Genomic DNA, 11,035 nt, shown 5'->3' with positions numbered 1-11,035 from the left:
AGCCGAATAAACACTAGCTTGGTTTGCAATACCCCCCCCCCCCTGTTTTTATCGAGGTGGATATTGTTTTATGAATATTAAACTTACATGTACGCATGCATGGTAGTGAAAACATCCAACGTTAAATTAAGCACTTTTGAGTATGCAGTTATTCGCTACTAAACTTTAAAATGTTATTGTACAAAAATAATATACTTTTTCGTTGAATCAACATTGCACGATTTGACATGCTTGTACATGTTCAGTCGATGTCAGTATAAATATACATGAATGCACTTTTGCCTAGAATAACGGTCAAAATATATACATCCAGAGTTTAAGAATACGATTTTTAAAAAATTGAAAATTCGTTAATGCTATTTATTATTAACCAGTATCTCGACGATAAAACATCAATTTTAATTCTTTACCAAACGTCCTCCCGGTCAGTCATTGTTAATGTTGGTGACATGAAATGTAGATACTATAGGGTCTCAGTAAATAATTTCACCTTAATTATCCTCATCGTCATTCGGTGTTTTCATCATTAGAAATAAATTGTTTGAGGACGTCTTGTTTTCTCTTCTCACATTGGTAACGCGTAGGAAAAAGTTTTTAAACAAAGCAAACGGCATTTTACAAAAAAGGAAAACGTGAAGAAAAAACGTGTCTATTTAGATTAAAAACACAACGCATCAATTTGTATTTGATTAATCCACATACGTTTTTTTTCCTTCTCCCATGCATTTCGACTATACGGAAAAAAAGGATCAGCAAATCCTTTGGTAATATTAAAAGAAAGGTGTTGTACCTTCAAAAGACACTATATCCCACAGGCATTTAGATTGCTTAGAAAAAAAATTGTGTGTATTTTTTTTCCAACACCTCAATTTTTTTTTTCTAAGCGATCTAAAGGCCTGTGCTATATCCGAACAGTTATTACAGAGACTACCAAATATATCACGGCGTCCCTGAAAGAATTTTTTTTAAATAATTTAATTTTGTTTGCATTCTTGCCTCTCATTGGTTGATTTCCAAAAAGGAACGCATAACATTTTGTATAATCTGGTTTGGTATGGGGACACACCCCCTTGACAACCAGCTGAATCATCTGTATCCATCAATCCCCTCATTTCCAGTCCTTGGGATTCATGGAAAATTCCAGATTTAATGAATGTACCTTTAACTTCAAACAGTAGCTCGATCTTACCTCGTGTAAACAAGCATCATGGCTGCTAGATCTATGTATCCCTTTTTACCTCCCCTCGCTTCCCATCACTTCCGTTACTACGGTTGTATTATTGCGCGGTAAATTTGAACTCATAAAAACAAAACAATTTTACACCCCCAGTTGTTTAATTATTTTAAAATTAAATTATAAGGAATGACTCTAATTCTTGGCCAAATTATCGAGTATAATATGGTTTGGGTCAGTTTACGCTTTTTTATAATCCGCTTCGCGGATTATAAAGCGTAAACTGACCCAAACCATTATGTATTATACTCGATAATTTGGCCAAGAATTAGAGTCATTCCTTAAATATTTCAATAAATTCTAATTTAGTTCAAAGAAAGCCACGCTGTTGTATACAAACATTCCAAAAATAATCTTTCATGTTTCATGGACCGACACGTGGTTAAATTTCCTCTCATCACTATAAGTACCCCCCCCCCCCTTTAACATGTTTAAAATGAATATACAATGTCTTCCTTCTGAGCCGAGAATGTTAGTTGGATGATTTGTTTTTGTACATGCGTATATACATGTAGATTAAGGCTGGTGTTGAATTCCGAAAGAAAGTCACAACCTATTTTTTTATGTAAACCAATAATCATTCTATGCCCCGCCATGAATATGGCTTGGGATATAATGTTTGTCATGTCGGACGTCTTCCATCCTGCCTTATCTCCTTCCGTCACACTTTGCCTTTAGCTAAGTTCAAAGCTCAGTTTCAAACAAACTAACCAAGATATTTTTAAAAATAATCAAACTTCATACACAGTATAGCTGCAGAAAAAAAAACAACAGACAGGAGAGTTGTACTGAGCCACCCACTGAAAAAACCGGTCCTACTAAACAGAGTACGCTAGTACATATAAGACTTTAGAGTAAGCTAGTAATAACTGTATATTTATTGCGGAAAAGTTTTTGAAATATTTCTTCAAACTGAAAGCCTTTTATTGCCTGACGTCACGCTAAGGATCAATAGGGTTCGAAGAGGTCACAGTTAGCCAGCAAAATTTTGTGCATGCTGATTATCATCGGATTTTTTACATGCATTTCAGCAACAACAGTTATCTATTCTGTTAGCAGAAAAATAAACTTATTGCTAATACAATACATTGTATGGAAGGGAATTACCGCCAAAAGTCTATGTATCTTGCTTTTATTCTTATTCTGCCTACTTCTTTATGCTTTGTTATTGTTGTAATTATATGTCACTTTATTGTTTTCGTATTCGTCTTTATTACATTACACTTGAGCTTTTATCGTTCTTTATATTGTCCTTACTTCTATGTTGCTTTATTCTTGTGGATACATTCTACTTTCTTTTAATTTGATACTGTTTTTTAAATAAACTATCTCTATTATCTCGATTACGAACGTAAATTCAATCATGTAAACAATGCCGCCTAGCGTTATAATGCGGCACTAAATTCAATGAAGACGAATGTAAGTTGTCCGAATTTAGTGCCGCATTATAACGCTAGGTGGCAGGGTGTTCGCTATACGAGTGTTGGTAAAAATAGGTAAGCAAACCCGGACCGGGGTTATTAAAGATTTTTCAATTTTCTGCCTTAATACTTTATCAATCGAACTTAAATTTTCAAATGATGTTTGTTATAAGTTCAGGTATGTACCCGATAATGCCATTCCCTCGGAAGATGGCAAGATTTCCCCTGGAAGACTGACTACATAGTGATGCTTCCTTCGGAAGACTATTCAGTGAGACTTCCACCGGGGAGTTTCAATATATAGCTAGTCTTCCGTGGGAAATCTAGCTGTATATAGCAATTCGTCCCCCTTCATAGCAACCCCTCCCCCGAATATTTTTTTAAATCGTAAAACAATGTTTATATGTTAACGTTTTCAATTTTATAAGAAAAGTTATACGTCCTACATAAATAAATGTTTAAATGAAACCATTTTAATAGTGGTTAATGAGCTTAAGGTCTTACGCAAGGAAATAGCCAATCAAAATGAGCTTAGTTTAATAATTTAATCATTTTAACCATTTAGTTTAACATAGATAACCTTCACGAGTACAAATGGATAATGAATTCCGCCCCCGCCCCCCCCCCCCCCCCCGGATGCCCCTCCACTCGGGTGCAATCGCCCGCGTGGCACTGTGGTTACGGCGTCTGCTCTCTGGTCACGAAACACAGTAGTAAGGAGTCAATCAATACGTCGTGGGTTCGAATCCCACTATGGGACGTGGAGTTCGGTCCTTCGGATGAGATCTAGAGCGTATTATCCGAGGTCCCGTATCGCAGTAGGTGCTGGCCCGATAAAAGATCCACCACTGCCCAATGGCTATAAGTGCCGAGTATATAGGACAAATTTGCAGCTATCCAACGGCAAGAGGTGGCTTCTCGATTTGAGTTAAAAATTCTCAAATTTAAAGGGACGTTATACAATCATACCCCCAAGTCTCAATATATATACTGACTTCCGTCTGTACGACATCCTATGGGGTAAGTTTCACCGGTAGAGGGGAGGATGCCACGAAACATTTTCCTAAACGTAACATACTTTTTACTACTGGAAAAGTTCAGCGAAAGGCTTGTTGCCCCCATCCCTTACACTTTTTGTTGCAGTACTAATCACATGCTAATACAATGTAGTCAATTCATATATTAAAGTAGTTAAATGTACTTAGTGGCATATGTACATATGAGTTATATTTGGTACTGAAAAAAAGTTGACAACCCCCCCCCCCCCACCACCAAATATAGAATTTTCAAGTTTTAAGATATTTTAACTCTCCTGAGTCCTGGCTGATGTATAATACGGTGCGTACTAAAAAATATTTCTTTTCTTTATTAAAAAGTGCTATTTCAATATAAAATATTAATGTATGAAAAAAGACTGGGGAGTTTCTAGTATGCCTAAGGTGTTGCCTTGTTCCAACTTTGCCTACCAATAACACTCCTCACTCCTTTGCAAAGCCCCGTCCCTAGAATCACACGCATGAGCAATTACTATCTGTCGTGAAATAAAGTTCAGTTCAGTGGAACCAGTGACGGATTTAAGGAGGGGGTGCATCCGGCGCCCCCACCCCCTAAAATTGTCAAAGTTAACATAAATCACAGTTTCGTCTAGAAAATGTAAATATGCCTACTTGGTAGACCTCATTTTTACCCTACAAAATATCTAGAACCCAGGAGCTTCCGGGGGTTCGCCCCCTGAGCCCCCACCAGGGCTTTGGCCCTTGACCTACTGGGAGCCTCAAGGCGGCCTCCAGACCCCTTGCCTTCTTTTGGCGCCCCTCTAACTTCAATTCCTAGATCCAAGCCTGGGAATGTCCTGAAAAACAACTCAATTTATAAATTTATAAAGGGGCATCTAGTATCAAAATATTTAACATTTTTATGTCAATTAAACTGTTTAACGGGAATTCAATTATCCAACAAATAACTTTAGTAGAGTGATATTTTTTCAGGCGAGAGAACTGTGACGTAGCATCGGTTTTGAAAATTCAAGCTATCCGCTGAAAACAACTTGACAAGCAAAAAAAAAAACAAACAAACAAAAAAAACAAAAACAAAAAAAAACCAAGGAAATTGTCCAAACTTGAAAATACATAGGCGTCGATCGGAACCGCAGAGAGAGGGGGCCCCCACTTTTTCCCAAAGTTAGACTTAGTATAGACATTGAACATTACTGCGTTGGTTTAGCCCCCCCCCCCCCCCCCCCCACACACACACTTTCCATGGACTCGATGCAGCATAGGTTTTAAATGTGGAAAGTGGTGGTGTTTTGAAAAAAAGAAATTGGCACTGAAATTTGAACACCCCCCCCCCCAACACACACACACGATATAGGATTTTTGTGTGTGGACAGTGGACATTTCTCTCTCTCTCTCTTTTTTTTGCTTGTCAAGTTTTTTTTTTTTTTTTGAAGGTCTAAAAAATATTTCTTACGCTTAACCCCCTCCCGCCCCAACTTTCACTTTGCTTCCGATGCCAATGAAATCATATTAAGGGGGCGGGTGGGTTTTGGGTTAGATTCAACTTCTTCTATAGTATCAAATTTAAACGTTATCCCTACCATACTACATTAACCTTATTTGACCCTTACCCTTACAAAAAGTGGGTCGGCCTTTCAATGAGCATATTCAGTAAAGTACCGGTATATAAAGTTATGTTTAAAAAAAGAGGCCGCTATCCCAGAGGAAATAAATATGGAGTTTCCATCATTGGATCGGGTGATCGGATTCGGCCTTCAGATGTTCGATTGATAAAGTATTAAGGCAGAAAATTGAAAAATCTTAATAACCCCGGCCCGGGTTTGCTTACCTAGTTTTACCATCACTCGTAGCGAACACCCCTGCCACCTAGCGTTATAATGCGGCACTAAATTTTGACAACTTGTATTCGTCTACATTGAATATGCTTCATTCTTTGTGTGATTGAATTCACGTTCGTAATTGAGATAATCATTTAAGAAACTGTATCAATTTAAAAGAAAGTAAAATGAATTAACAAGAATAAAGCAACATAGAAGTAAGGGCAAAATGAAGAAGGATAAAAGTCAAAGTGAAATGCAATGAAGACGAATATGAAAACAATAAGGTGACATATAATTATAATAATAACAAAGCATAAAGAAGTAGGCAGAATAAGAATAAAAGCAAGATACATAGACTTTTGGCGGTAATTCCCTTCCATAACATTGAAGTATTTATTTTCTCTAGCCTTTTGCTAGCATATATTAATTTCATGCGAGTTCTTATACGGATATATGTCCGTTTGACCTTTTTTCTGCGTTTCTATACTACTGGATTAGTCCATTTGTCTTCTAGGTAAGGGGTGACGCTATTATTTCGCGCCAAAATGTCACGTGTAGGTTTTTGCACCCTTTTTCTGGACTATTCTATTGAATGAAAATGAAAACTGCATGAATTATGTAAAGTCTGTTCTTTTTTGTCAGAATCCTGGTCGAGCTTTGGAAAAAAAAAATTCGGTGACATTGTGAAGTGAGTTAAAAGTTACATCATTTAAAGTAATAAAACATTTGATGTTGATCCCTCATCTCTGGGAAAAACTTCCTGAATCCGCACCATGGCATTCATATATCGCCGTCAAGTTTGTTGGGTCATTTAAAGCTTTATTATTTTTCCCACGTTTCCAACAATCTTCGATACTTTGGCGTACCCAAGAAACTATCAATCATATTGTACACGTCAGTCATAATTGTTAGATCCCCAATTTCTTGTAGTTATCATATTTTCAGCTGCCACCTTTATATGTAGCCATGCTTTCAACCATTAATCAAATGTTTTTCCTTATTTACGTCATTCTCTAAAACCATTTTAGACTTGCGGACAGAGGTGTTCATATTTTCGTCCCGGGTTCGAATCTACAGCGGGACATGATCATGATTTCATTTTTTATTTGAGATACAAACAGTATTATATATGGTTTATGTTTTGTGCAACATCTCCATAATTTACTCCAGTGAAATAATTTAACCCCCCCCCCCCCAAATGTAAACGTTTATAGTTTATCATGCTCATAGATTCTATAGATATTGATGACATAGTCAGCCAAGCTTTTTAAAAAGCTGTTACTTGTGTTATTATTTGTTTATTTATTCGCGCAAAGGACATTGGGTAGTAAAGGAGCTCTGGGAATGTTGCACAACAAAATTTGCTTGACGTGTTTACAATTCCGAACTTCTTTTCTTACACGTTATTCTATTGAGCTCGCTGCATTCGCTATTATACGGTTCTTGAAAATGAAAGAAACGTCGTAGTCTTTATGAAAAGTAACCGATTTTCTTGATTGTACAAACATTTTTTAAGAAATTAGGGGGGGGGGGTTAAGTTATACAAAGAAAAAAAAATAATATGTGTCATTTTAGATTGCCGACGTGCAATGATCTGATACATGTGTACCGTATTTATGAGAGGTTCATATCTCTTCCCTCGTCTGAAAAGTGTCGCATCCATTGATATTTTCTTTTTTGCTACGATTTAATGCTTTAAAAATGATGTCTTTATTTAATTTGGTTATTTTCGATATATAAATATCTGTCCCACCTGTCTGTGGGATGCGATAGTAAAGTGTCTGCCGTCCGTTCGTCTGTCTAGCTGTCTGTCTGTCTATAAACAATTTTTCAAAATACTACTCTTCCTACCGTTTTGGTCTGATTTCAATATAACTTGGCACACAAGTACACATCTCTAAGATACATAGTATAGTGCATCGGTTTTTGAATGCTTTGAGATGCGACGTCTTCAACAGTTTTTGTCTGAATTCAATATTGCTTGGCACACAAGTAGCCTTCACTAAAATACAAAATATCGTGCATCCGTTTTTGATTTCGATGAACGGTGTTGCCATGGTTACTAAAAATAGAAATTTCTGTATATAATTCCTTAAAAATGCTACTCCTCCTACAGTTTTAGTTTGATTTCAATATAACTGGACACACAAGTAGACTTCAATGTGATACATAATTAAGTGCATCGTTTTTGATTTCGATGAACGGTGTTGTCATGATTACAAAAAATAGAAATTTATGTGAAATTCCTTTAAAACGCTACTCCTTCTACAGTTTTGGTCTGATGGCAATGGCTAGTTTTCTCTTCCTTTGCTATAAGTACAAACAAGTAGAGCTATAGTCTCGACATTGTGTTGAACCCAATGAATCATTTTGCCTCGATTATAGTCAGAAAAAAACTCATGGCTGAACATATCCAGTCATTTGGACGAGTCAAGGTTAGTGACAGTGAAACTGTAAATTCGCTACCATTTTTCTGCTAGTGAAACATTGCTGATATAATGCAGAGTGGGACGTGACCTTGACTCGAGTTCAAAGTCCCCAAGGATAAGATGTTTTTGGTTGGATGCATGGACAGAAAGAATATCTAAATAAAATGTTTGAAATTTTCCAGACGGTAACACATGGATAATATTTTTATAACGAGAGCTAGTCATTGCTTAGATCAAGGTCATTTGGAGAGTTCAAGGTCACTTGGAAAGTTCAAGGTCACATATATTCCTTTACAGTCTTTTTCCTAGCTAAACATTGCAAGTTGCTTCTCTTAAAAGGTTTAAATTTTCACTTGTAGAACTTTAGAATGTGGCTTGACCTAGACTCAAGGTTACGTCTTCTTATCCGTAGCTCCAACGGAAGACCTATTCGTTGCTTTGCAACGAGCTCGGCTCTAGTTCTAACTATTCTTCTTCCAATGATATTTAGATGTGCATGTACGTTACTATATTTAACATGTTATGATCGATCGAAGAGGTTATTAATTTAAAAAAAAATTAAAATGAATATAAAAAGTATTTTGTTCGAATAGTGGGGAGGCTTATTACATATATACACGTATATATAGTATTAATGCAAATGTGATACAAATCTCAGAGAGAGCTGAGAGAAAGGATCAAGAGAGATCGAGTTCTTAAATTAAATTTATTTACAGTACCTGGCCATAAGTGAGTCATAGTTTTATTTTTACACTATATATTTCATTGAAAAACTTATTTTTATTAAAACTTGTTGTGAAGTCAATTTTAGCTCAATTTTCATGATCTTTTCACTGAAATATGCAGAATTATTCAAATTTTCTTTTCTTAAATGATAAACAAAATGATATTTAAACTATTGAGAAAAAAATTATAAAATATTGTCAAGACAAAATTTTCTTACCTCAAATTACAATGATTTCTTAACAAATTGAAGTCTTAAAATTTTTGTTTTGCACTTGACCCGTGATTTCACGGTAATGCATAAAGATAAAACTATTTTGAAATAATGTGAAGAAACTATTCTGACAAATTCTGAATTTTATGGTGTTTTAGACATTAAAAAGAAACAACAAATGACACTGCAATGATATTTTAGAAAAATGTGTTTTTCAATGAAATATATAGTGGAAAAATAAAATTATGATTCACTTATGACCAAGTACTGTATTTACTACGTATTACATGCTTTTCTATTATTATTACTTATAATGTGTATATTCTTCAAGTATACTATTGACCCAGAAGGCAAAAATATGTCTTATGTGATGCACTGTTATTTTTATTAATTAGAAGTAAATCAGGGGAAAACAAGTAATAAATAGAGTGCAATGATATAATGGTAATAAATAAGCAATACTTATTGAAATAACAAGTTTAAAAAATATTTTGACGTTTTTATTGGAATAACAACTTTAAAAAAAATTATTTTAAGGAAATATGAAATTAAAAAAAAAGAAACGGTACTATTTTAAAATTCTAGTACATGAAGTAATAAATTTAAAAAAATTTAAACATTCATTTGATTAAACTATTTCCCTTTCTTTCTTCTTTTTTTGACAATTTTTTTAACAATTAACAAATTAAATAAAATTATTATTTTAATGAAATATGGAATTTAAAAAATGAAAAACGTGACTATTTTAAAATTCTAGTACATAAAGTAATATTTCAAAATTTTTAAACATTCATTTTATGAAATTATTTCCCTTTCCATGTTCTTTTATGGTTGGAGGTTTATTTGCTATAGTCATTTGAATGAATGTCAATCTTCTGAAAAAACGGTATGTCGATTTACCCAAATGGACCCAAATGGAACCCAAATGGAAATCAAATGAACCCAAATGGAAATCAAATGGACCCAAATGGAAATCAAATGGACCCAAATGGAAATCAAATGGAATTTTTAATATGTTTTACTGTGGTTTTATTAACTTTTACTTGTTAATTAATTAATCTTTTGATTATTTAAGTATTATATGTGTTCATGTATGTTTTTGAAAATTAATTAAATACTTTATACATTATTTTATTATTATGTGTCAAAGTACTTTATCTTTTTTTCTTACGAATAAATATATTAGCATGTGATCATATTATTTTTTAAGGGGGAATATATCATTGATTTCAATTATTAATGGGTAATTATCCAATAGGATCGATGAATTTGTACTATAATTTGGAGTACTTAGCAATAACCAATGGGATTAATTTATATCTCTGAGAAGATAATTATGAGACATTTACATTTTAAAAACACGCTTTTGGGGAAAATTCTTCCTACCTGAATTTTTCTTCAAGGAGAATTTGGATTCTATGTACGGTAATTTTTTTTCTACATTAAATAATTTTTTCCCTATAAGATATTAAAAAAGCACTGATTTAATTAAGTAAATCAAAACATATTTCCTTTTATATTAGATAAGAAATAATTTATTATTTTACTTTACTCCGGCTACGTATATAGACATTGATAAGCATACTGTTGCATTCATTTAAAAAGAAAAATTAAATAGATCGTACAAACAAGGTATTTTAAAATTAAATTATTTTTATACATGCAATATAGATTAATAAAAAAAAAAGGCATCAATTAGATTTTTGTTTATAAATCCAGTACTATAATCACTTTAATTATATACACAATATTACAATAGTCTTAATCTAAATGTGTAATTTTTTAGAAGATATAATTATTTACCAGTATTAATTAGACCTCCTTATAGTTGATACTGTTCTATAGTAGGGTAATGACGGTATTGTTATCAAAACAACCGATTATTTGACACGCGTCACATAATTTGTGTACTCCTAATAAACAAAGGAAGGTAGTAGTTCAAATTACACAACTCTTCGCATTTTGTTAATTAAATTATCTTACATTACAAAAAATATTTACTGCATATTGTAAAGTTAAGCGTAGTTTTTTCTTTATATCAGTAATCCATGAAAGTTAGATAATTTATAAGATGTGTGATGTATATATCATGTTTTGCGAACGTGTACACGTATACAATACGATGTTGCTGTAAATATTACGTGTGTTGGCATAATATGAAAGTTAGATATATATAAT

This window comes from Saccostrea cucullata, unplaced genomic scaffold (genome assembly GCF_032062105.1).
Source record: "Saccostrea cucullata isolate Sc308-1 unplaced genomic scaffold, CSIRO_AGI_Scuc_v1 ctg7163, whole genome shotgun sequence".
In the NCBI taxonomy this organism is placed as follows: Eukaryota; Metazoa; Mollusca; class Bivalvia; order Ostreida; family Ostreidae; genus Saccostrea; species Saccostrea cuccullata.
Note: the sequence above shows the minus strand (reverse complement) of the source record.